The sequence below is a fragment of the Gymnodraco acuticeps genome, unplaced genomic scaffold, assembly GCF_902827175.1.
Source record: "Gymnodraco acuticeps unplaced genomic scaffold, fGymAcu1.1, whole genome shotgun sequence".
NCBI classification, from domain to species: domain Eukaryota; kingdom Metazoa; phylum Chordata; class Actinopteri; order Perciformes; family Bathydraconidae; genus Gymnodraco; species Gymnodraco acuticeps.
Window position 1 is genome coordinate 6,674,966 of NW_022992351.1, and position 27,724 is coordinate 6,702,689.

General features: G+C 43.9%; 1 pseudogene; it reads left to right on the top strand.

Moving 5' to 3' along the window:
• Positions 1-3,682: 3,682 nt before the first annotated feature.
• On the top strand, positions 3,683-17,710 carry LOC117542016 (annotated as a pseudogene).
• Positions 17,711-27,724: the final 10,014 nt, after the last annotated feature.

Consider the following 27,724-nt stretch of genomic DNA (forward strand, 5'->3'; position numbering starts at 1 on the left):
CCCAGTGAACACATTCAACAACGACAAGGATCTTACAAAGGCTGATAGAAAAAAACAGAACCTAAATGCACACAAGACTAATTACACAAACAAGACACAGGTGAGGAGGGAGGAGAAAACACATGGGCACAAGGTGAACACAATCGGGTAATCAAGCAAGAGCCAACACAGAGACAGGAAGCAACAGACAAGACGGGGGGTGAACACTTTTCAAACTAAAACAGTAAACCAAAGACAGATCTTGACGGAACAAAGTAAAACAGGGAAAACTAATATGGATCATAACACGTTATTATAGCATTTCACTACACATTGTTCTTATATAATGGAGTTTTTAACAAAAAAACATTAGGTTGATTTGACTTAGCAGAACAATGAGATATGTGCTTCTGCCAGGAATAATTCAAATTCTGGTGAGGGCCTGAACATTTATCATGTTAATCTGCATAGACATGGAACATTTTCCTAATTCAAATGGCCTCTGTGGTATTAAATCATGCAGGGTTAATTTGTAACAGGACGTGGTCATTCAGCATAAACCAAATATACTGGGTTGGATTAAATGAATGTGTGTGTATTTGCTTGTGTTTAACCATGTGTGAGCTACCAACGCGCACAACTGTACATGGTGAGATCGTTCTAACGAATGACATTATTCTAAAGTCCTGTTTGATTTAAAAACATTTACTGAGCCAGCAATATCTTGTTGGTTAAAGATCGGAAGGAGTTTGAGGTGTTTTAACATTGACGTATGAAGGAAAAACACTTTCTGAACATCATGTATGCAGTTACAGCCTTTGGACGATGGAAGAAGTCCATGTGTTGAACAATATGCTAGTGCAACATTCCCAGATAAAAACTTGATGAAGTTTAAAATGTGATACCATTAGTAAATATGTATATTGCTTTAGAAATAGGTGAAAGACTTTATTTTTAAAAACAACATTTATTAAGTTTGCTGTACATGATTATGCATAATGTTGAGTAATCTCTTTTAGTCAATTACCTTGGTGCAACATACGTAGTATGGGATATAAAGCCCTCACGTGTCATACAAATAATTTGTTCACAGTGATGGCCAGATAAAGCTTCATGAGGCTTTTCATCCAATGGTTTCTCAAAAGGGTTCATTTCTGAAGGCCTCATTTGCACACAAATGTTGGTCAAAGAGTGTAAAACAGACAGATATGACCTCTCAACAATGTCATCTTTGATATACTGAATTACAGAAAAGTAAAGGCTTGGAAATTAGTGTAAACAATTACATAAAAGCATTATCTGAAACAATCACATGCTCTCGACAGGCAGCAAGGCCATCATAATCAACGGTGTCATTGGCCACAAGCCAATTGAGTGGTGTGGTGATTACATCATTTTGTAGGTCGACTGGTATATTAGCATCGCTTGTAAGCAATTGCTGTTTGTAAGACATATAGAAGCTTTGGATATTGACCAGTGTATTTTATGTTATAGAACAAAACGTGAACATCTCTTAAGCTGCATTCAGGTGATACTCAATTTGCACTTTGCTTTCCAAGAGATTGGGCGCATAGCCCTGTGGAGAAAGCAGCTTGATAGTTTAATTTCTATGGTCATTTGATTTATTACGTCTCGAAAGGTCAACGGTAAACAAGGTCAAAGTTGCTATTGCCTAGTCGGGCGGCACCACTCTTTCCACCACATCAGTGCAGAGCTGTTTTTGATGTGATTCGGAAATGATGATACAACAGTTGTTTCCTATTAAAAAGGCAGGGAGAGACGGAAACGGTTTTGCCCTCTTTGGCACATTATCTCTTACTATGTGTATTGTAACAAGTAAGTTGACCAGGGAAAGGGACCAGAAGTGACCAGAAGTTAAGACAAAACATTTAGGCTTCAGCGATTCCAACATTGAGCTGACCAATGACCAAGTGTTTTCTATGACACTCAAATATCGACTGAAATATCAAATGTATTTAAAGGAGTACCATGAAAGTTGAGCACCCATGGCACACCGTGGGATGAATCCCAATAGGTGCGTTCACACCGGAGTACTTTTCCCCGTACTTTTCCCGTTTAGTTCCGTTAGTACCCCTTATGTCGCGTTCACACCAAAAAGATTACTTAGTGCCAGGAACTTTTACCCCCATTTTTAGTGCCTGCTAGAGAGGTGGTACCAAAAAAGTACCAAAAAAGTACCAATTTCTATTGGCTGGGCGAATTGCAAACCACGACCCGCAAAACTCTGAAAAGTTTTTTGAAGCCGCCATTGTATTTGCTGGCATTAGCATTATTAGCATTAGCCCCGCGCACCAACGGAGAGAGAATAATTTATGGCAACACAAAAAAGAACATGAGAGCGGTGGAGTGATGAGGAGGTGTCGGCGTTCTGGCGATTTACTCGGAAGGTTCAGTAGAAGCTGCTGTCCCAGCAGTAAACCCAAAGCAAAAGAAGACGAAGTGACGTCAGCGGCTCATTTGCGTAATCCAGTGGCGAACCGTGGCCATCACAACTGGACCTTCTGTAGACACACCCTACACCCTTCTGAAAGAATACGCCCATTGGCTACAAATCAATATCTGATTGGTTGATCAAACTGTCAGTCCAAACGTACGCTCTCATTCAGTGCAACGGCCAGGGCATTCTATCAAGGATGTAGAATACCTTGTTGAAGGATATTCTACCCAGAGACCCAGAACAAGATCTGATTGGTTGCTTTCTTTTCTAACACAAACCCACTGAAATGCGTAGTGCATGGTCCGAGAAGGACAAACAAATCAACGTAACACTGTAATATTACAGATCAACAACACAGATATATATAAATCGATCTTTTGTTTTTATCTGAGTGTTCCAGGGTATTCTCTGAATACCTTGAAGGCCCTGACGGTTCGCCACTGGCGTAATCTTCCCTCAGGGAAAAGTACTCCGGTGTGAACGCGATTGGTACTTCGTGCCCTGGGGCACTAAGTGCCGGCACTAAGTACTTGGTGTGAAAGCGGCTAATGACTCTAATGATCTTTCCTATAAAATGCTAATTTATCAAATATGTTTGTTTATGACTAAATATTTGCATAATGAATACCTCACTTGTAGCGAGAACTAACTAAGAGTTCCCCTTCATGGTACACATGTTACTCAGTGCATCAGTACAGCCTCAAAAACAGCTAGAATGACTGTAGAATTTTGGTCTTGTTTTTTCTAAAGAAGGATAACTGCAAGTTGAAGCTATTTGGAACTTCAACAAAGAAAGGTGGTCTATTTTAAGTATCCAGAGAACATTTTTCGATTTTGTTTTTTGCTGTAAAACATTCTTTTAAACCATTGATTGGTGCGGAGAAAAGAATCGCAAATTCTGAAAACGGAAGATGTCCCCAAGATATAAACTTACTGAGATATTTAATTTTGGTTCAAGAGGGGAATTGACATTGTTGAAGCACTTTTTCAGATTTATGTTTATGGCATCACAATGTCTTACTCATGTTAAAACATTTGTGTATTTCTCACATTAATTCTGGGCAGCAACACTTTAAATTATTTTTGCATGATGATTTGTGAATCTCCCTCCCACTGTATATAGCATTTCCCACAAGCATGAACACGATCCCTGTGGCTGAAAACCCTCACCAGTGTCAAATGATTTACTAAAAGGAACAGGCACATCCCATACATTTTCACATCACATTGGTAAAAACTACAACAATGAAACATTTTCTAGTTTCTCTGTGTTTCCTGGGAACGATTTTACATGCCTTGGCTCAATGCACGACCTCAGAGTTTCAGCTGCAGGAGATTTTTTGTTGGGTGGACTTTTTGATATTCATTATAGTGACCCTGTTTATCATGACAGACCAGAAGCCATGGATTGTTCCAGGTGAGTCTTAATCATTTCCAAAGTGCTTCCACAGCAGTGACACACATAGATATATATATATGTATATTTATGGTGACACACATCTGTGGATAATCATTTATACGAAAATGGTTAAAGCAACCACTAAACGCCAGCAACACTGCATCTACTGCAGACAGTAGCAACAGGTTAGATGGGGACATCACGTTACCCTCCGTTGTGGACACTAGCTTACTCCCGAGTCCCGCCTGACTCGCCGCCCTCGCCCCCGGAGTAGCAGTCTTCGTCGCCCAAAACTACCCCGCCACTCTGCAGCCCGCAGGTGCCAGGATACCACGGCAAAACAGAGCCTGCCCAGGTATATCTAAACAAGTACCCGCCTGTACAGTGGGGTTAGGCGGTCATTTTGCAGCTCGTAGTATAAAAATAGACAATGGCTAGAATGTGAAAATAGTGCCATATTCTGCCATGCCTGTAGAAATGTTGGGTCAAATATAATGCATACAATAGCACAGATGCCTTCACCACAAATGGCTACAAAAATATCTCATATCCCAAGTTTATCAACAAGCTAATGTTGCAGCTGAAATGTTCTCCAGGTCACAAAGTCAACTTCACATGATGATGTGATACCAGTTCTCATTCATAACACTCCGTTCGATGTCTCACTATGGGATGCGCCTCATCGCGGAGCAAACAGAAGCATCAATCTCATTACGCCAATCCTGATTGGCTGGTGATCTTGACGTCAGCGTCAGGGAATTCACCCCCTATAAGTAGCTTGCGCCACGACGCATGCGTCATTCAAACACCTCTTCTCGCTTCAGAGCACATCTCTATAGTAGCCGGACAAGCTTAACGGTCCACAGACTGAACCCAAATATAACCATTTCGGTCGACGGGCGCTCGCCGGCTACTCCTTCTGCTTCGCAGGAAGACGGTAATACTAACGCCAGTTAGTATTGAAATCGACCTCGCCGTTTCTTTCCCCGGAAAGTAAGGTATGGTTTTGATTATTTCTCAAGCTAGCTACGCACCAGAGTTCCCGTTAGAATATTTTTCCGCCGGTCAACATGTCCGTTAAAGTTGAAATCTTCCGGACAACATTTGAAAAGTGCCGGTCAAAGGTCTTCTTTGTTATTTATTGAGCTTTAAAACAAATTGATGATTCGATATTAAACAAACTAATTATAGTAGATTAACTATTCAAAAGTGTACAGTAATTTACAATAACACGGGAATAATAAACGGAGCGCTCTCTCCCTCTCCTGACAGCCCGTCATGCAGCAGGCGGAACAGTAAACCGACAGTAAAACTAAACATATCTATAACTAGTTACGGTAGTTTGAGAGGTCATTAAAATAGCTACGTGTGATATTCTAACCTGAAGTGTGTGTTAGTGTTGCACGGTGTACCGATACTTGAAAGGTACCGCGATACCCTGCCGTTAAAACGGTACGATTCCTCCATTTCATTAGTATCGGTACTTTAAGAATGACGGGGAAAAGTACTCCGGTGAGAAAGCGCCGTTTTAATAAGACCGTGTGTGTTCAGCGCTCTGCTTCCACTCCCTGCACTGCAGCCGTGCCTGCAGTCCCGCCCCTCTCAAGCACGCACTAAGTCCCTCCCCTCTCTCGTGCACGCGGCCACGCGCCAGCTGCCAGAGCATGTGAGAAAACGAGAAGCATAGCTGCAAGTGGGAGTGCAACTGCCGCTGCGCCTCGGCTTGTTGACAAAAAGACGCCAGAAGCGAAATTTGGAAGTATTTTAGCGATATCTCTGACAGTGAGGGCAAGCCTACGGACACCACGAGGCCTGTCTGTGAGACATGTTTTAGATCCCTGCAAACCAAGGGAGCCAACACATCAGACTTGGCTAAGCACCCGCCGACCGGAATCCAGAGCTGTTTAAAGAATTTGAAGACAGACAGGTTAGCGAATGTGATAGATAACATAATTACATCATGCTCAAGCCCATGCCCTCAGATCTAAGTCAAACAAGTGTAATTTATTTTGTGACAAACGAACGTTTTCGTAGTTTGACGAGGCAATTAATGGCAATGATAACTGTCTAATATGGCTATATTTTTAGCTAACTTGCCAATGTGGCTAACATCTGGAATATACATTTTGTCAATAATTATTTATATTACTGTACTATTACATGTTTATAAAATATTAAAAAAATTATATTTTATAAAACAAAAAAGTTGTTTGAGATGATGCTTAATTTGATTTAATACGAATTATTGTCATTTATTTTGTTTATTGTTCTCATTGTTTAAAAGTGTGTGTTATGGTTATGGTTCTGGTGTGAAATAAAGCACAATAATTACATTTAAGACTATTTCCCTTTTTTTAAGAAAAGTATCGAAAAAGAATCGGAATCGCAATTCTTGACTTGGTATCGGTATCGAAACCAAAATGTTGGTATCGTGACAACACTAGTGTGTGTTTTGTTCCGCTCACCGCTGCATGTGGTTATGCAGAGCTGCGTGTCGACTCCTCAGCAGCAGCTGATCTCTCTCTCCCGTCAGATTAGACTTCACTCACGTTTATGTCCATATCGATCAGATCCAGCTAGTTCTAGCTAATGATAGGACTACCTGCTTATTAAAAGACACCTAAACAATAAGCGTCGCTATGCAACCGGGTGAGGCAGCAAAGTATAGCGCAGCATTATGCATTTGTTTACATGCCCACCGGAACCCCGAGGCATTACCAACAGATCAACGCACAATCAACCCATACAGGACATCTCTTTCTCCACATTAAGTGTTAAACATTAGAATTGACTATTCTTGTCTGTCACATACTCTTTTGTCTGTCACATATGTGGCGCAAGTTGCGCAACTGATGCGGTATTGCGCTAAACGGAAATTATTTGGACGGACACTTTGACCGGAGAGATTTAGATTTGCCGGTCTTCAGCATATTTTACCGGTCATAGTCCGGTAATTACCGGCTAACGGGAACTCTGCTACGCACCTGTTGCTAGCTAGCTTCCCCTTACTACCGACACCACGGTAGCGAGGACGCTTTTCTTTTTCTCTCTCACGGAGGAGAAAAGGATTAGAAGTATATTGACACACCAGTCAATATTCTTTGAGAACAAAGGACCCACACCGTCCCTTTTTCTCCGGATTAAGGACGGGTTGGCAACACTTTTTCTCTCAACGACGTACCTGTTACAAGCGGGTCCTCTCCACGCCACGAGGCGAACAAGATGGACGCCTCTCCCCCTCACACCAGAGGAGTCAGGGACTCGGAGGCTCGGTCATGCGGCTGCGGGTTGAAGATAGCAGGCACAGACTCACACCAGGTCTGCTTGTCCTGCCTCGGGCTGGAACACGCCCAGGAGGCTATCGGCAACCCCGGCTCGTGCGGGCTTTGTGCCCGTTTCACCCGAAAGAGCCTCCACCGACGGCTAGCACACCAAGCTAGCTTGTTGGAACAGGACTCCCTCATGTCCACTGACTCGCCGTTTGGCAATCAAGACACGGGGGCGTCCGCCGCAGAGACTGAGCCCCTCACTGTGTCGGTCTGGGGCTCACTAACAGCGGCAGCTGCGGAACCGGGATCCCATGCCGTGTCAGGCCGGGACCCGGTGGCGGCAAGAGACGCGGGAACGGAGCCCCACGCCTCACCAGGCGGGAGCTCCCGGCGAGACCTCACCATGGTCTCGCCCGCAGAGGCTCGGCCTGCTCCGCATACCGCCGATGGAACTGCTGGTGGCAGCCCACCTCCTACCGAGGATGGGCCCGTCACCAAGCAGGAACCCCACGCTGCCAGCGAAGGTGAACCGTTTCCAGTCGACCATGACTGAACGGTCCTACAGAGCCGCAGCGTTGTCCGCCAGGGCTCTGAACGTTTCCTCACTGCTAACCGCATACCAAGCGGAGCTCTGTGAGGATATGTTGAGTAATCCTGGACCGGCCGTTCTGGATGAGTTGGCCGCGGTCACAGACATTTGTCTCCGTGTCCAACGCTCGCCGTCCAGGCCACGGGCAAAATAATGGGGATCATGGTGGTGCAGGAAAGAGCTAGATGGCTCAACCTCACCAACCTCCCAGACCGGGAAAAGGAGGATGTGCTTGACATGCCCATCGTTCCCGAGGGGATTTTCGGCTCCGCTCTTGCCTCCATGCAGAGGAGATGCGAGTCGGAAAAGAAGGAGGACGAGGCCCTCCACCTCTGCCTCCCTCGAAGGGCCCAGCCGCTGCCTTCGCAGCGGCAGCCCTTCGTCCAAGCTGCCCCGAACCCTGCTCGGTTGAAAATACCGAAAACGCAGAGGTCGCAGTTCGCCCCGAGTCCCCAGCCCAGGCAGGGGACGAGGGCGAGCTGGCCTAGAAATTCTCCGGTTCCGGCTGCAGCCCAGGCGCAGCCAACCCAGAATTTCGGCCAGCAGTCGAGGAAGAAGAAGCGAGCGGCGTGACAGCCCCTCCTTCTCCCCTCTGTGACAGAGCTGGAAGTCTACGGTTACCCAGCTCTAAATGTGTTCCCGCCGCCTCGAGAGATGCCTCAAGTCCGCATAAACACATGTCACACACTTATTGATTTTTCTGTCATAAAACATTTTCCGCTGACGCATCCAGGCTTCGAGCCAAGGGCGCAGCTCGAAAAAATGAAAAGAAAAACAATAAAAACAATAAACAGTCCGTCAACTGTTCCCCTTCTGAGAGCAGCTACGGCCTCTCTCAAAGGGCGGACAATTGACGGGTCTGTGAAGGCACCACCGTCACGCCCATGCGCAGTGCCGGCTGGGGCTGTAAAGGCACCACCGTCACGCGCATGCGCAGTGCCGGCTGGGGTCGTGAAGGCACCACCGTCACGCACATGTGCAGTGCCGGCTGGAGCTGTAAAGGCACCACCGTCACGCGCATGCGCAGTGCCGGCTGGGGTCGTGAAGGCACCACCGTCACGCACATGTGCAGTGCCGGCTGGGGTTGTGAACGCACCACCGTCACGCACATGCGCAGTGCCGGCTGGAGCTGTAAAGGCACCACCGTCACGCGCATGCGCAGTGCCGGCTGGGGTTGTGAACGCACCACCGTCACGCGCATGCGCAGTGCCGGCTGGAGCCGTAAGGGCACCACCGCCACGCGCATGCGCTGTGTCGGTGGGGATTGTCGAAATGGGGCACCACAGTGCTCAGACACTGGAGGGCCCCATAACACAACAAATAGAGACTCAGAGGGGAAGAGACGTGACATCTCAGCTGGCTCTAAGGAGCATACAGCGGGAGATGCTTACAACATCTGCTTGGGTTTCTCAAGACAGTTACACGGAGCTACAGACTCCAAGTCACCGTCACCCCCCCTCGCTTCTCAGGCATTCTGCATTCGCAGGCCCGAGGAGAGTCAGCCCATATTCTGGAGAGAGAGATTCTCTCACTCCTAGAAAAGAGGGTTATATCTATTGTACCCGCCGAGCAGAGTCAGGGCGGCTTCTATTCCAAGTACTTCCTCGTTCCCAAACGGGGAGGGAACGGAATTCGGCCAATACTTGATTTGAGGGCTCTGAACAAATATCTAAAAAGATATAAGTTCAGAATGCTCACTCACACATCTCTGCTGCGGCTCGTGCGACAAGACGACTGGTTTACATCAGTCGACCTGAAAGATGCGTATTTTCACATCCCAGTATATTACCCACACAGGAAATATCTGAGATTCGCATTTCAGGGGATCTGTTATGAATACAGAGTACTCCCCTTCGGTCTGTCTCTCAGTCCAAGGGTGTTTGTACGATGTACGGAAGCCGCGATAACCCCATTAAGACAACAGGGTATTCGCCTGGCGACCTACCTGGACGACTGGCTGCTTCTCGCACAGTCGGAGCAGGAGGCTGTTACGCAGACAAATGTCCTCGTAAAGCACCTGCTCAACCTGGGTTTCATAATAAACACAGAGAAGAGCAGGTTGTGCCCTGCGCAGACTATACTCTTCCTGGGTTTACGCCTGAACTCGGTGCCCTTTTCAGCTCGCTTGTCAGCGGATAGAGTGAAAGCTTTCAGAGCTTGTCTCGCTCTTTTCCAGCTGCGCAAACATGTTCTCTTCAGATCATGCCTGCGATTGCTGGGGCTCATGGTGGCTCATGGTGATGGTTACTGTGAAATGCGTAATGGCACTGCGCCACTGGCTGCACCCGACTTTTCTAGTACGAGGTGTGCCTATGGGTGCTGTGCTGTCCTTTCACGGAAAGTGGTCACCACGGACGCATGTCTGACAGGTTGGGGAGGTATTTATGAAGGTCGCCCGGTGAGAGGTCTCTGGAGCAGAGACCTCCAGCGGGCGCACATAAATTACCTGGAGCTTTTAGCGGTGTTTCTCACCCTAAAACGCTTTCTGCCTTTCTTCAGGGGACATCACGTCCTTGTGAGGACAGACAATACGACCACAATATCGTATATTAACCGCCAAGGGGGTTTGCGTTCTCTCCAGTTACACACACTGGCGCGCAAACTGATCCTATTGAGCGGTAGACGTCTCCTCTCTCTGAGAGCGACGCACGTACCGGGAGTGATGAACCTCGGGGCAGATCTACTGTCCAGAGGTATACCACTTTATGCAGACTGGACTCTACATCCAAGGATTGTGAGCCAGCTGTGGGTGCGTTACGGCAGAGCCGCGGTGGATCTGTTCGCATCGAAAGACAATGCTCAGTGTCAGCTGTTCTTTTCGATGCGCGATCTAAATGCACCGTTAGGCGTGGATGCACTCGCACACGATTGGCCCCCGGGCCTTCTGTACGCGTTCCCACCCCTGGCTCTGATACCCCCAACTCTGGCCAGAGTGAGAGAGCAACGCCACACACTTATCCTGATAGCTCCGCACTGGCCAGCTATGTACTGGCTAGCGGAGATATATCAGCTGCTGTGCGGGCAGCCATGGCAGCTCCCACTACGCAGGGACATACTGTCCCAAGCGGGGGGGGCGATCTTTCACCCACACCCAGAGCGCTTGGCTCTATGGGCCTGGCCCGTGAGTGGTACAATCTGAATACAGTGTGACATGAAGCTGACCCTGGCAGCTGCCAAGCGAGCCAGTGGCACTCATGCACTATCTGTACAGTCTTCATGCACTCAGTTCGCCCCAGGGCAAACAGAGTGTGGTTGAAGCCCAACCCTGCCTTTATCTTAAGGCGGTTGGTTCAGGTACCACATTTGACATTGAGGCATCCTCCCCGCCACTGTATTCCTCCGGGGAACAGCGGCCGGATTTGCCGTGTCCAGCCCGTGCTTTACGCACGTACAGGGACAGATCAAGGGTGCTTCGTCATAATGACCAACCCCTTGTGTCCTGGGCTAACCCTTATAAGGGCAAGCCTGTTACTAAGCAACGGCTCTCCCACTGGTTTGTGGAAGCAATTGCTTTGGGGCTTATACGAGTCAGAGTTCGCAGGCACCCTCGGGTCCGCAAACTCTTTCGACTCAGGGTCTGGCTGCATCCTGGGCTCTGTCCAGGATGTCTCCCATCCAAGACATTGGTGCAGCGGCGAGCTGGTCCTCGCCGCTCACTTTTGTCCGCCTCTTAACAGGCTGGACGTTCTGCTCCCAGTGTGACTCAAGCAGTGCTGGGCACCTGGTTGAGTCAGAGCTCTACCTGTTAAGTTCTGGTTGGTTTGGTGATTTTCGAGATAAGCTCGTCTGACAATACGGGAGCTACAATTTCCCATAGTGAGACATCGAACGGAGTGTTATGAATGAGAACTATAGGTTACTTACGTAACCCCAGTTCTCAGAGTAACATGAAGTGAGATGTCTCACCAGACGGCCCTCCTTGCTATGGTGAAGCGAGAAGAGGTGCTTATTTTGAATGACGCATGCGTCGTGGCGCAAGCTACTTATAGGGGGTGAATTCCCTGACGCTGACGTCAAGATCACCAGCCAATCAGGATTGGCGTAATGAGATTGATGCTTCTGTTTGCTCCGCGATGAGGCGCATCCCATAGTGAGACATCTCACTTCATGTTACTTTGAGAACTGGGGTTACGTAAGTAACCTATAGTTTTCAAGCACAGTAAATATTTTCTTCCCAGAGTATATGATGGGATCAAAGTGATGATTTAGTACATGGCTTTAATAATACTTTTGCTTTTCAATGTTTGCCATTTCAAACCATGAGCTGGTTTAAATAATATGTGCCTTGATTTACAATATGTTCTCATTTGTTTTATCAGTACAGTTTTGAAGCTTTTGTGCTTTTCTTTGCCATAGTCCACTTTGGACGATATGATATATTTCAGGATTGCACTTTTAACTCACTTGAAATGTTCTCACTTGCTTGGTTTGAAAACATAACAAATGCCATAATCTGTTCATTGGGGACCATCAATGCTATTTTTCATTGCTGTTGCCGGCCACTATTGCTCATATAAACCTACTACTGATGCGCCCCCTGTAATCTCAGAGGCACCCTGAGTCATTTTGTTCTGGAACCGGGCCTGTACATGGCCATATACTAAACAAACTACAGAGCCCATTCCGTGTTCTGTTATTGTTTACTTCCTGTCTGCCTTCTTCTGGTGATTTATCTGACGTCCAGTGCTCCGTCTTTTAACCTCTTTTCCTTTCTCTTTCTTGATCCTCCTTAGCAACCTTCATTATAGTCATTGACAGTGGTCTGTACTGTATTAACAACGTGTCACGTGTTAAGAATTAACAATCAGAATCAAGTATTCAACTAAGCCGTGTAATACAAGTTGTTAGTAGCCTTAAGAGCCTACACAGTTGTTATGCTATAGCACATTGCCCTTCACTGGATGTATAATGAGCTGCACTAAACTACATTTCAGCATTTAAAATACCTAGCCATTCTTTTGCGGTTATTTTGGTGAAAGTAACTCAAAAGTAACTCAAAAGTAGTGTAACTCATTACATTTCAGAGACAGTAATATTGTCCATCCATCCATCTTCTCCCGCTTATCCGTGGTCGGGTCGCGGGGGTAGCAGTTCCAGCAGAGAGCCCCAAACTTCCTTTTCCCTGGCGACATCAACCAGCTCTGACTGGGGGATCCCAAGGCGCTCCCAGGCCAGCGAAGAGATATCATCCCTCCACCTGGTCCTAGGTTTACCCCTTGGTCTCTTCCCAGCTGGACGTGCCTGGAACACCTCCCTAGGGAGGCGCCCAGGTGGCATCCTAACTAGGTGCCCGAACCACCTCAACTGGCTCCTTTCAACGCAAAGGAGGAGCGGCTCAACTCGAGTCCCTCCCGGATGACCGAACTTCTCACCTTATCCCTAAGGGAGACACCAGCCACCCTGCGGAGAAAACCCATCTCGGCCGCTTGTATCCGCGATCTCGTTCTTTCGGTCATGACCCATCCTTCATGACCATAGGTGAGGGTAGGAACGAAAATGGCCCGGTAGACAGAGAGCTTTGCCTTCTGGCTCAGCTCCCTTTTCGTCACAACGGTGCGGTAAAGCGACTGCAGTACCGCTCCCGCTGCTCCGATTCTCCGGCCCATCTCACGCTCCATTGTTCCCTCACTCGAGAACAAGACCCCGAGATACTTGAACTCCTTCACTTGGGGTAAGGACTCATTCCCTACTTGGAGTGGACAGTCCATCGGTTTCCTGCTGAGAACCATGGCCTCAGATTTGGTGGTGCTGATCCTCATCCCAGCCGCTTCACACTCGGTTGCGAACCGATCCAGTGAGTGCTGAAGGTCGCAGACCGATGAAGCCATCAGAACCACATCATCTGCAAAAAGCAGTGGTGCAATCCTTAGTCCATCGAACTGCAGACCCCCTCCCCCATGACTACGCCTCGAAATCCGATCCATGTATATTACAAACAGGATTGGTGACAAAGCGCAGCCCTGGCGGAGGCCAACCCTCACCGGAAATGGGTCCGACTTACTGCCGAGGACCCGGACACAGCTCTCGCTTTGGGAGTACAGAGATTGGATGGCCCTGAGTAGAGACCCCATCACCCCATACTCCCGCAGCACCTCCCAGAGTAACTCCCTGGGAACCCGGTCATACGCCTTCTCCAAGTCTACAAAACACATGTAGACCGGATAAGCGTACTCCCAGGCCCCCTCCAGGATCCTTGCGAGAGTAAAAAGCTGATCCGTCGTTCCACGACCAGGACGGAATCCGCATTGTTCCTCCTCAATCTGAGGTTCGACAATCGGCCTGACCCTCCTTTCGAGTACCTTAGAGTAAACTTTCCCGGGGAGGCTGAGTAGTGTGATGCCTCTGTAATTGGCACACACCCTCTGATCCCCCTTTTTAAAAAGGGGAACCACCACCCCGGTCTGCCACTCCTTCGGTACTGTTTCCGACTTCCACGCAATGTTGATGAGACGTGTCAACCATGACAGTCCCTCAACACCCAGAGCCTTCAACATTTCTGGGCGGATCTCATAATATTGTAATGTAACTTATTACTTTCAAAAGACAGTAAGTAATATGTAATATATTACATTTTGGAAGTAACTTGCCCAACACTGGTCTTAATATACATTTAAGCTGTCTTCTTCTGAATTTAAAACTAATAAAGATGCCTGGTGAACCACATTTTAATAATATACATTAAAGAATATAACGTTAAACTTTAGTTCAATATAAAGCTAGTAGCTAAAACATTAATCCAATCCAGGTAATTGCGATATTATATATAGTTCCAGTATGATGTTATTTCCCACCTTAGTCCATGTTACATTAAACCTATTAATATCTTTAAAGGGGATCTAAGAATGACAATGTTATGTTTGAAGCATGGAGCCACAAATGTTGCAAATAGGAGGTTCTGAAGCTAATTTCTTGTTGTACTTGTTCACAGTCATCCCTTCCTACTCCCAAGTTATCGGAGGTTTCAGGTGATGAGATTCGCTGTAGATGAAATCAATAACTCTACCAACCTTCTACCAAACGTATCTCTCGGCTATGAGATATTTGATCACTGCTCCTCTACACAGAGTTTTCCAGATGTTGTGAAACTCCTCTCAGTCAATAACTTGGTCCAACCATGGGATGAACCACATAACAATCTTTCCAGAATACTGGGAGTGGTCGGTCCTTATAGAAGCACCCAGGTCCTCGGGGTAGCCAAACTCTTTATGAAGGATCTCATTCCTATGGTAAACTTTTGAATTCATGTTTAAAATTACAAACTCTTTTTTACAATTAGTATTGTTTTTTTTTTACATTTCAATGTATCTTATAATTGTGAAATGGGATTTAATGTTAATATGTCACTTCAAATGTTTTTCAGGTCAGTTATGCAGCTACTGTTTCTGTCTTTTCAAAAAAAGCAGTTTTTCCGTCTTTTCTACGAACAGTGCATTCCAACAAAATCGCCATAGAAGGGATTGTGAACATTCTAAAGCACTTCAACTGGCGCTGGGTTGCTTTTCTAAACAGTGATGATGATTATGGCAATGATGGCCTGGCGTTATTCATGAAGAAGATTAAGGATACTGAAATCTGCCTAGCATACAACAAAGGTCTGAATCAATATACAGACCACTCCCAAACATTTAAACAGATAGAGGCACAGAAGATAAACATCATTATTGTTTTTGCTCTAAAAATGACTGCTGAAGCTCTCATTAAGTCGGCAATACAACTGAATTTCACCAACAAAGTGTGGATCGCAGATGAGGAATGGTCCTTAAACAAGAATCTCCCAAAGATAAAAGGAATCAGAAATGTTGGAACTGTAATTGGGATTTCAGAACAAGCAGTGAACGTACCTGGTGTCAATGATTTTATCTATTCTTCAAGAAGACACACTTATTGTGAAAATGCATCACAAAATATACACTGTAATCAGTTTTTCAACCGCAGCAGCCTGAGCACAGAAGACGTCGTTGCTGCAGACCCATCTTTTAATTTTCCTGTTTACACTGCTGTGTATGCCATCGCTCATGCCTTACACAATGCCTTGCAATGTGAATCTGGCAGATGTAATGACAATATTACAGTCTTCCCACACATGGTAAGTATACAAATACAACATTTGAAAATGTTGATAAAGTATTTTTTTACTTGCTTTAACTTAAAGATTAGCCTTTCAGATGTTTCATATGTTGATAAAATACGATTTAAATAACACCACAAAGAGAAGTAATGGTCATCTGAACATTTTGTACCCACATCAGGTTCTAGCAGAGCTGAAGAAGTCCAACTTTACACTTTTAAATGAGAGCATTCGGTTTGATGAGAATGGTGACCCTAACTACGGATCATATTCTGTCGTTTTCTGGAACCACAGTGGTGATGCAGAGGAGATTGGCTTTTTTACATTTTACCCATCAGTCCATTTCTTCATCAACAATAGCAACATTCAGTGGTATGCAAATGTGGAGGTAAGTTGTTTTTTATTAATCTGAATAAAACCACATTGCGTTGCAGTGAAGTCTACATATACAGTGTCTAATATGGTGGTTCAATTGAACAAAACCTGTTTATGAATACAACAACAAAACGACTTTACTCTTTATTGCTTACCTTCAGTATTTTTTCTGCTCAACTAACATTTTATTTGTTGCTAAATATACTTCTGTAGGTGCCTACTTCCGTGTGTTCTTTAGAATGTCCTGTTGGATTTGCAAAATAGCAAGATGGAAATGACAAAAAATGCTGCTTCGATTGTGAAATCTGTCCAAATGGAACTTATGTGAACATCACAGGTAAATTATAATGAAGATCATTAATTAAAGCAGTACTGTTATTCAAGCTTCAAAGTAAAATATTGGCTTCCATTTCCACTGTGACGACTGAATATGCCAATTAATGCATAACATATTGAGTGAACGACTGCTATGAAATAAACATTTTGGAAAATGGTTCACAATGTTTTTGTTTTTATTTAGCACCATTGGGAACAAGTGTTGATTCATTATGCAATACATTGCAATCTAGGTAAATGTAGAACATAATTAAACTGGAACTACTTTTAAAATAAATATGAAAGATAAGAATTGCAACACTACTTCATCTGCTGTCTGACTTTTTAACATTTTTTTCAGCATACCTTTATTAACAATTTGCTTCATGTGAAAACAGAGGATGCCTACAGGTGCATCGACTGTAAGGAGACAGAATGGTCTGCAGCAGGAAGTACATCATGCAACCTGCGGTCGGTGGAGTACATCCCGTTCACAGACACCGGGGCTATACTGATCATGGTGGGGGCCTGGGCCTTGGTGGGCTTCACACTCGCTGTATCTGTTCTCTTTGCCATCAACTACAACACACCTGTTGTCAGATCTGCTGGGGGACCAATGTGCTTCCTCATTTTAGTCTGCCCTCAGTCTGTGTAGTATAAGTGTGTTCTTTTACTTTGGTGAACCAACAACTTCCTTCTGTATCCTGAGGTTTTTACCATTTCTCTTGTTCTAGCCAAGCCGCCAAGTTCCCCAAACTCCACAGTTGGTGGATCAAGTATCATGGACAATGGCTGGTCATCACTGTGGCATTTGGTATTCAGGCACTCTTACTTCTTATTGGCTCTACGTGTTGCCCTCCTGACACCTTCAAGGAAACAGTTTGGTACCCAGACAAAATCATACTTGGTTGTGACCTTGACCTCAAAACCACCTCTGGTCCTGTGCTTTTCCTCTTGTCTTTGTGCTTCCTTTGCTTTATTTTCTCCTACATGGGAAAATTACAACGAGGCCAAAGCAATAACCTTCTGTCTGCTCCTGCTGATCCTCACCTGGATCATCTTTGCTACTACATATGTGCTTTACCATGGAAAGTACATCCCAATACTAAACGCTCTGGCCATACTGTCCAGTCTCTACTCCTTTCTCTTGTGGTACTTCATCCCAAAATGCTACATCATCATTTTTCAATCTGACAGAAACACACATGAGTACTTCCAAAGACTCATTCAGAATTATACCAAAACAATCAGCCAGTAGCAGCATATATAGCATGTGTCTCCAAAGATAGAAAACTGATGTGGCCTTCAACTCATTATTTGCTTTTTAGTGTGCATTGCTATGTCAATAACCCAAGCCTTGAAATGAGCTAAAACAAGAGGTCATTTCAGATATACAATATTCCCCATTCATAAACAGAGGCTTTTTCTTAAGATTATGTAGACTTTTGTGTTTGGATTATGCCTTTGATGGTGAATTCCCTCCTGTGATACCAAGATAAGGTATATTTAGAGATACCAAACTGTGCATGTCTCATTGAAAGATTAAAAAAACAATTTAAAAAATATTTGTATTAGTTTACTTGCAGAAAGTGAAAAGATCAATACTACAATAGATCAATAATAATATATTGTGTACACAATGCTTTCTTTGTGCTAATTCTCATTATGTTATATTATTTAACAGCTTCATGACATTAAATTGTAAATAACATAAAAAGTTAATTAATCAATTAAATGGATTCAATAAAAGATATACAATGTATTGTTTGTTTTCTGATTTTTCACTTATCTCACCACATGATGGCATCACTTAAACAAGCTACTGCTAGACCTGAAATGTACCTTGTATGGTTTAAGTTTCCTCAAATTATAGTAATCAAATAGATTTACAATTTTAGTTTTAAATAGTAAGCTTTAAATTAGGATGTAATTTTAAGTAATGATTAGCTCATTTTCTAAGTTGGATTGCAATTTTCTGAGAGTTTCTTTCGTCAGTCTCTTAATAGAGTAAAAATGTATTTTCAGAAAATATGTTTGGTCAGGAAAATGTATTTAGTATTAAGACGGACTGACAGAGACAAAGAAAATACCACTACATAAAAACATACTTCATCTCTCCATACCAGGAAACAACATTTTAAAATAATATCCACAGTGTAGATAAAGCATATGCCTGCTTGCATCAAACACTAATGTGAAATGTCGTATACACCTCATGCACCTTCTGATACACTGCAATTATAAGTATCGATTGTGAAAACTATTTAGAATAATGTGATTTACAAGTAATTGGTACATTTACCACTTAACTGTTTATCAGACAGAATTATTGGTCTTAATGTAAAGTTATTAATAATATATACAATTTACAAGTCATTTCGGTTTAACAATCCCGGTCCATGGTTTTGTGGCATTTTACTGCACATTGTACTTATATAACGAATAAAGATTGATTTAATTTGACTTACTAGAACAAAGGAGATCTGTGCTTCTGCTCGGAGGAATTCAAATCGAGTCCTGAACATTTATCATGCTAATCTGCATAGCCATTGAACATTTTCCTATTTTATTCCTTGTGGTCTTATGTTCAATCATGCAGGGATGACTTGTAAGAGGAGGTGGTAATTTAGCATAAACCAAAGACACTTGGTTGAATTAAATTAATTTGTGTGTATTTGCTTATGATAAACTTGTGTGATCAATGTCATCTGTGAAAATTATAAACTTGCTTTTTACATTGAACATTTTAGTTTGCTGTACCTGATTGATTGAATATAATGTTGCGTTATCCCTCTCAGTCAATTTACTTGGTGCAACACACAAAGTATGGGATATTAAGCCACTCGCATGTCATGAAAATAATTATTTTCTCCTCAAATAGGCCGTTAACCTTTGGTGATGCATCTTAAGGCCCTGGGTCTACACACAACTCAATCACCTAAGTCATCCCTCAGTTCTTACACTTAATCTCATTAAGAACAATTCATCTGGTTCATCAGCTAGTTCCTCTCCATGAACCATCCCCTTATTGTGGTGGGTAGGTTTGTGTGTCCCTATAACCTGGGGGCTGTGTTGTCTGGAACATTGTGTTCCAGGTAGGGTCTGCTATGGCAAATTGGTGTCAGGCTATGGGCTGGACAAAGAATGGCTCAAGAAAAACTTCCCGTGAAGGATCATGGCATGGTAGAAAAGAATAAAAGTTACCCAGCCCGGAGGAAGATAGGGTCCCCATCTTTAGCAAGGCCCATCAGCTAGCGCCTGGTGGCCTGGCTTGCCAGGCCCAAACACCACAGGGCCACCATCGCTGGAAGAACCAATGGGGAAAGGAGCACTGTCAGCAGGGTGGCAGTGAAGGCCGAGTGTCTCAACGGACCAGACCCGCGTGTTGGAGGATTGTTTTGAAGATGTGGCTCTTCACCTCTGCGGTAGATGGAGTCAGAGCCTTTGGGGTAGGTGGGGCGTTACCGGTTGGATCTGGTTGGGCTCAAACCTACATACAGCCTCAGTGCTGGAACCCTACTCCTGGGAAACTCTGACTGTTGTGTATTTGGTCTTCAATTTGCTGAATGGCTTGAACGCACGTGACACAACAGATTATTGGAAGGGCGTGATCAGGAGGAATGGCCTCCTTGATCTGACCCGAGCAGTGTCTTGTTATTGGACTTGTGATTGTCAAGGGTTGGCCATAAAAAAACACAACCATCGGCAATGTTGGGTTTAACGCGTTACAAAAGTAACAGAGTTATAGTAATGTATAACTTTTTGCTGTAACGCAGTAATGTAATGCATTACTAATTAAATTTGGGTAATATAATACCTATTACAATTCTCAGTTACAACACATTTTAACCCGAAAGGAAGTGGTGTTTTGTTTTTTAAGAATTCACCAACATCGCGAGACATTCTGACACCAGAGAAAACAATTTCTATATGCCTGGTTGATTACATTACATTACATTTAGCTGACACTTTTATCCAAAGCGACTTACAATAAGTGCATGTGAAGGCCCCAGAGCCTGTGTGCAGGTGGGTTACAGGTCTTACGGTGGGGTGGAGCTGAAGAGGCCAATCAGCGCGATCGCAGACACCTGGCCGGAGCCGAGGTGCTATTAAGCCCAGCTGCCCGGAGTCACATGGCGGCCCTGACTCTCTCCAAGCCGGCCGCAGGAGGAGTAACACGGCGATCCTCTCCCCTCGTCCATCCGTCTTGTGCATTACACTGAACAACCGCAATAAATGTGCCGTGCAGTGAATTGGAAATGGGGGACCCTGATGTAAACAAGACGAAAGTCTTTCTCTGGTCTGCATCCCCTTAACAATTGTATGTTTTGAGCTGTACTGTACTGTACCCAATATACAAGCTGTTAATAAACTTTTCAATCAATCAATCAATCAAACCGTGGCTTTTGGAAACTCGTGTACGTCTTGTTATCTTTCCGTTGTGGCCTACGAGCCGGTCATAACAACTGGGGGCTCGTCTATCGTGAGTATGAACCGGGAGTTGGTTGGGTTGTTTTGGCGTTAGCTGTGCCTGAATTAGCCTGTGTTCGTGGCTAGTTGGTAGCCAGAGTTTTTTGAGGGGATTCCCTCTGAGGACAGTGATGTGTGTGGCCTTATATGGTGTTGTGGATGCACTCTACGGGTGTCTCGGCGTTATTTTGGAACGCGTATGGTCCCAGGTTTGTGGGATTTGATGAGATGTGTTTTTGTCCGATAGCGGTGATCTGTTCTCTTAAATATTCGCTGAAAAATAGGAGGTAGTGGTCCCGCCTGTGTATACAATACCTGTAGGATCTGTTCTCCCCTGGTAGATTCAAGAGGCCTTTCCCCTTTGGGTTTCGTCTGGGGGGGCTTTGATAGTGTTGAGGTACGGCGGTTTAGAGCTTCACTTTCTCTTTTCCCTAAACCTGCTCGGGAGCACTTCCGTGGTTCAGGGGGGTTGCCGATTACCTGGTCGCCTCTCTCGGTCCAGCGGGCTTTAAGTGCATAAGTACCCACCGCTACGCCTCATGAAGACTAGGGGGGGGAGTTATGTAGTACGTTTGTGGTTAGGAAGTCAGCTAGCGGGGCTGCTCATTCCTACTGTGTGCACAGGCTAAGAAATTGCATTTCCTCTGTGTAAATAGCTATTATTGGGTAAATATGGAGGATATTGTGGGGGTGTTTGTTCTGAAGGTTTCTTGGATCAGTGCACCAAGGATCAATTGGTGAACATAGCTCAGTATTATGGGTTTGAAGTTGGCGATAAAAGAGTGAAAGGGTCGGTGAAAGCGAATTTGAGGGCTTGTTTGTTGAGAAGTAAAGTGTTTGATACTCCAGCACGATTTTAAAAGCAATTTATTTCTACTGATAATGCGTTTCGTGCCTGCAGCACGTCTTTTTCTCCGGTCGGGTCATGGAAGACCGGAAGCTGTGTGGTTCATAAAAACATGTTCTTACTCAATATCAAGCCACAATTATTGCTTTTATTTTAAATCGTATAATTTCGGACTTTTGTTGCCGTCTGTGAGGAAAATAAATGAGACTCAGAGCCTCAGAATACTGAAATCTGTATTTTTTAAATCTTTTTTTCCTTCTAATTTGTTATTCTTTTCAAAATAACACACTGTTATTTACTCACTAATAACACACAATTATCCTTGCTTTTATTTATTGGTTTAATTCCATAATCTCGGGCTTTTTTGTCGTCTGTCAGGAACTGAATTTCAAAAATAAAAATAACCGGAAACAGACATAGGCATTTCGAGCGATTACCCAAGATCCTCAGCTATGGTTTAAGCTCGCTGATTGGATGTTTTAGCCGCAATGCATGCTGGGATTTGGTGTTTATATGATATGAAATCCGGAAAACATTTAAAAAGAATACTTAATTCCGAGTGTTCTTGCTTTTCTCTTTGAAAGTCATCACATAACGGCATTGTAATACACGGTTCGGCTGCATTACATATTACAGATCTGCCGTAGTTCTTTATTTATAGATCCCTGATGAGAAGACCTTTGGAAAAACTGGAAGAAATGCCGCCGAAACTGAATACTTGACGTGGGGGTAATAGGTTATATTTACATCATAACGGTGCACAGCTGATATAAAAGGACTTGTAGTTTTTAAAGATTACTGATTTTCTTTGAATATAAGAATGTAAATACTGAGTCTGAATTAGTATGGCAATATGCTGTAAAATTATGTGAAAGCATGAATAAAACTACACATCTTCAGATGTTGTACATACATAAGTGTCCTACACTAATAATACAAAGTTATTATGGCTGTGTGTACCTTGTGTGCACCGCCTTGTGGTTAAAGCAAGTTATTGAATTATTGTTTTTATGTGTTATATATTTGATTAAAATATTAAGAGTACATACTTTCATAGGGGGAAAGTAGAAGGTCTGTGATAGAAATATAGAATGTAAAAAATCAAGACGATACTATAAGTGATCTCTACAATAAAACAGTTTAGTGCAGGATGTACAAAGATATTAATAGGAGGAGGTGCAAAACAGAAAAACGAATTAACCTTTATTTAAACATTAAATAATACTTTAGATTAAGGTCTTCTTTTAAATAAGAAAAACACTTTGGGGGTATCTATCTACAGATAAATATTAAGCCTGACAAAGTACTTAATGTCTAATATATTGCTTTCCTGCAATGTTAACTATGTTGAAGCACTTGTTTTAACTGATATTATACATATGAATTATACTCTTATGTATGTAGATAGTATAAGAAATGTGCAGAATATGACAGTTTAATGGTGGAGGTACACACACATATTGATAAATGTCTTGTAATGCGCTGTTGAGGAAACTGTGACCTAAGATTTTCATTCATTGCATACACCGTAGTTGTGTATATGATATGTCAATAAACCTTTGGAAATCTTGAAAGGGATGTGCAAAATAGCCATAATATACAGTCTTTAATTAACTATTAGTAGAGAATAACGAGTAATGAATATTTATTACTCGTTTCCATTCATGTCAATTGCAGATAAATGTTTAGTCTTCTCAAGCATCCATCCATCCATCTTCTCCCGCTTATCCGTGGTCGGGTCGCGGGGGGTAGCAGTTCCAGCAGAGAGCCCCAAACTTTATTTTCCCTGGCCACATCAACCAGCTCTGACTGGGGGATCCCAAGGCGCTCCCAGGCCAGCGAAGAGATATAATCTCTCCACCTGGTCCTAGGTCTACCCCTTGGTCTCTTCCCAGCTGGACGTGCCTGGAACACCTCCCTAGGGAGGCGCCCAGGGGGCATCCTAACTATGTGCCCGAACCACCTCAACTGGCGCCTTTCGACGCGCCAACTATCAAATATCTCTCCTGATTGTTGGCACTTGACAATCACCTTACCTGAATTTTACTCAGGTGTAACTAAAGTCTGATTTAAGGGTTGTTTATATTTCACATCATTAATCAGAATCTGCAAAGTAACTCAAATAAGTGTAGTGGAGTAAAAATTAGATTTAGTATTATCGTTTGGATTGTCTATCTCTGTGGATGAAATCTGTGCAGGAACGCGTATCTCAGACCATTTACCGGTTCTGTTTACAACCTCGATCCCTTCTGTAGGAGTCGAATCACGTGCTCCTGCGCGTTATCTGCGTTCAATTAACCCCTTGACTGCCTCACAGTTTTCAGATGCTTTTAATACTTATCAGATTTGTAAATTAGAGGTGAACTGTGCTTTTAGTGCGGATGAGCTTATCTCTTTGTTTGATTCGACATGCACACTAATACTGGATTCTGTTGCTCCTTTTACGCTTAGACGCAACAAAGTTCTCTCAGAGCCGTGGCTCAATGATTGTACTCGCGCGTTTAGACGCGCTTGTAGGCGTGCAGAGAGAAAATGGAAAAAGGATAAACTTCATGTCTCCTTAGAAATTCTTCGTGCTTGCCTTTCCGATTATCAGACGGCAGTCAAAGCAGCCAAAACAGAGTATATTTCTCTATTCATCTCCAAAAACAGCCATAAACCTCAAGTTCTTTTTAATGTCCTCAATTCGATTATTAATCCTTGTGATGCTTCTCCAATTGTGCCATCAACTACTCTCTGCGATACATTTCTTAAAAAATTTTATCGAAAAAGTATCTGCTCTTAGGCTAGCCTATACTAGTGCTACCCCAGATCCTGCTCCCTTTCTGTGCCCTGCTGTCCTCGACCATTTTGAGCCTGTATCCCTCTCTTCTCTCTCGGATGTAGTCAAGCACCTGCGGCCGACAAACTGCACCTTAGATAGCATTCCCTCTCGCTTCCTTAGAGATGTTTTTGAATCAGTTGGAGCAAGTGTTTTATTGCTTGTAAACACTTCTCTTAGCTCATGATGTGTGTCCCAGCTGCCTTCAAACATGCCGTGGTTAAGCCACTACTTAAAAGAAAAATCTCGATCCCTCCGTTCTCGCAAATTTCAGACCCATCTCCCAGCTACCCTTTTTATCTAAAGCCCTGGAGCGAGTAGTCTACGCCCAGTTGCAGTCATTTTTAACCACGCATGGAATCCATGAAAAATGTCAGTCCGGCTTTAAACCTATGCATAGTACTGAAACAGCCCTTTTAAGAGTTTTTAATGATCTGCTCTTAGCCGCCGATTCAGGCAGCCCAGCTGTTTTGGTGCTGTTAGATTTAACTGCTGCCTTTGACACTGTGGATCATAGTATCCTGTTGTCACGGCTTGAACAGTCCGCAGGCATTACAGGCTCTGCCCTTGCATGGTTCAGGTCTTATTTGACGGACCGTAGCTTCTCAGTGCAGTTAGGTGTCTTCTCCTCTGCCAAAGCCCCTCTTACCTGTGGGGTTCCCCAAGGTTCGATTCTGGGCCCCATCCTTTTTCTATTGTACATACTGCCGCTAGGTTCAATTCTTACAAAACATAATATCCCCTTCCATTGTTATGCTGATGATGTACAGATTGATCTGCCTCTCAATCAAAATGCCAACTCACTACAGCAGTTGAAGGACTGCTTAACAGAGATTAAATCCTGGCTGAGCCAAAACTTCCTCACCCTCAATGAGAGCAAGACCGAGGTCATCTTTTTTGGACCCCAACCAACAGTCTCCCCGGTTGATATTCTGGGCTCCCTCAATACAAATATCTTCCCCTCTGTTATGAACCTTGGAGTGACCTTCAACAGCGCCTTTAAATTTGATAAGCAGGTTAGCACTGTAGTCAAGACCTGCTTTTTCAAAATACGACTATTGGCTAAGACCAAGTCGTTTTTATCTTTTAGAGACCTAGAAAGGGTTATTAACACCTTTGTTACCTCAAGACTGGATTATTGCAATGCTCTGTATGTGGGTATGGATCAGGCCTCAATTAGACGCCTCCAGCTAGTTCAGAATGCAGCTGCACGTCTTCTCACTGGCCATAAAAAGCGCGACCATATCACCCCAATTCTGGCTTCATTGCACTGGCTTCCAGTTCGGTTCAGAATAGATTTTAAACAACTTTTATTTGTTTTTAAAGCCCTAAATGGGCTGGCTTCTGGCTATATAGCCGAACTCCTCCATCGCTACACCCCAGGCAGAGCCTTAAGGTCGGCTGATCAGCTGTTGTTGATAGTGCCTAAGACCAGGCTTAAAACCAGAGGGCATCGAGCTTTTGCAGCGGCTGGCCTATAGGCTCTGGAATACTTTGCCCCCTCCATGTGAGGTCGGCCCAGACCCTGTGGGTTTTTAAATCAACACTTAAAACTCACTTTTTCTCTCTGGCTTTTGTTTAATTATCTATTTATTCATTTATTTAGTTATTTATTTTTAATATTTATAACATAACATAGGATTTCATAAAGTATTTTTTAAAATAGTTTTTTTACATTATTCAAATACAGGAATAGTAGATAGGATTACTTAAAATATAGTACCTTATATTTCATATTTTTTTCCCTTTAGACCCTTGCGGTTATTCTTAAAATCCTACCCTTATACACCCCCCATTTTCCCTTTGCTGGTCTATGGCCTTGTAAAGGGTAACGGGGTACAGAGTCGCTTAGATAACGCGGGGAAGTGCATCTGACGAAGAGATAGGTTGTTGTGCTCCCTATCTCTGTTTCTTATCCTATATCTAATAGAACTGCTCGGGTCTTGAATAGATTGAGTGGGGAAGTTCATGAGATCTTTTTAGAGGGTTATCAAGAATATACTTTATCCAATGACCTTTGTACCTCTCTGGTCTGTCTGGTGTATTCTCTTGTTCCTGATTAACCTAGCCAAATATTTTTTCTTGTTTTTGTATACTATATCTACGCCGGGGATCCGGAGTAGAGGCTTGATCCTTCTTGCTGTCTTGGTCCTCTATCTGCGTTTGGATGATTAAGTTCATGGACTTCGGGTCGTGGCTGAACCTGTCTCTGCGGGTCCTGCCTTGGGTCTCGTCATGCTGCTTCCCTGATGGCTTCCACAGGATTGTAGCAGACATCCTCGTGGATTCATCTTCTTATTACAGACACATGCATTTCCTAACATTCGGTCTATATGCTGTAAAATGTATTATCTCTTGGATTTACACACGGCATCTATTGCACGTCTGTCCGTCCTGGGAGAGGGATCCCCTCCTCTGTTGCTCTCCCTGAGGTTTCTCCCATTTTTTTTCCCCCTTAAACTGTGAGTTTTCTCTGGAAGTTTTTCCTTGTACGATGTGAGGGTCTAAGGATAGAGGGTGTCGTTTTATCATACTGATATTCTGAACAATCTGTGCTGTTGTATTTGCTGTAAGGTGTCTCTACTGTAGGCTATTTTTTTTATATGTACAGCACTTTGGCTCGACCAAAAATCGTTTATAAATGTGCTGTATAAATAAAACATGATTTGATTTGATGTCAGCTAGACAAGCAGAGATGCGTGCGACGACCTGGGTCTCTGAGTGGGGAAAGGACAGAATTAATTGGGTGTCGTCAGCGTAGCAGTGGTATGAAAAACCATGCGGGCAAATGACCGATCCGAGCGAGTTTGTGTACAAGGAGAAGAGGAGGGGACCAAGAACAGAGCCCCTGAGGGACCCCTGTAGTTAATTGACAAGGGTCGGACTCGGACCCTCTCCAAGTTACCCTGTAGGTACGGTCTTTGAGGTATGAGGTGAGGAGGGAAAGTGCAGAGCCTGAAACTCCAAATTCTTGGAGAGTGCGAAGGAGGATCTGATGATTCACCGTGTCGAATGCAGCAGACAGGTCCAAAAGGATGATGACAGAGGAGAGGGAGGCTGCTTTAGCAGTATGCAGTTCCTCAGAGAAAGCGAGGAGGGCAGTTTCTGTGTCGTATCTTTCATATCTATCTTCG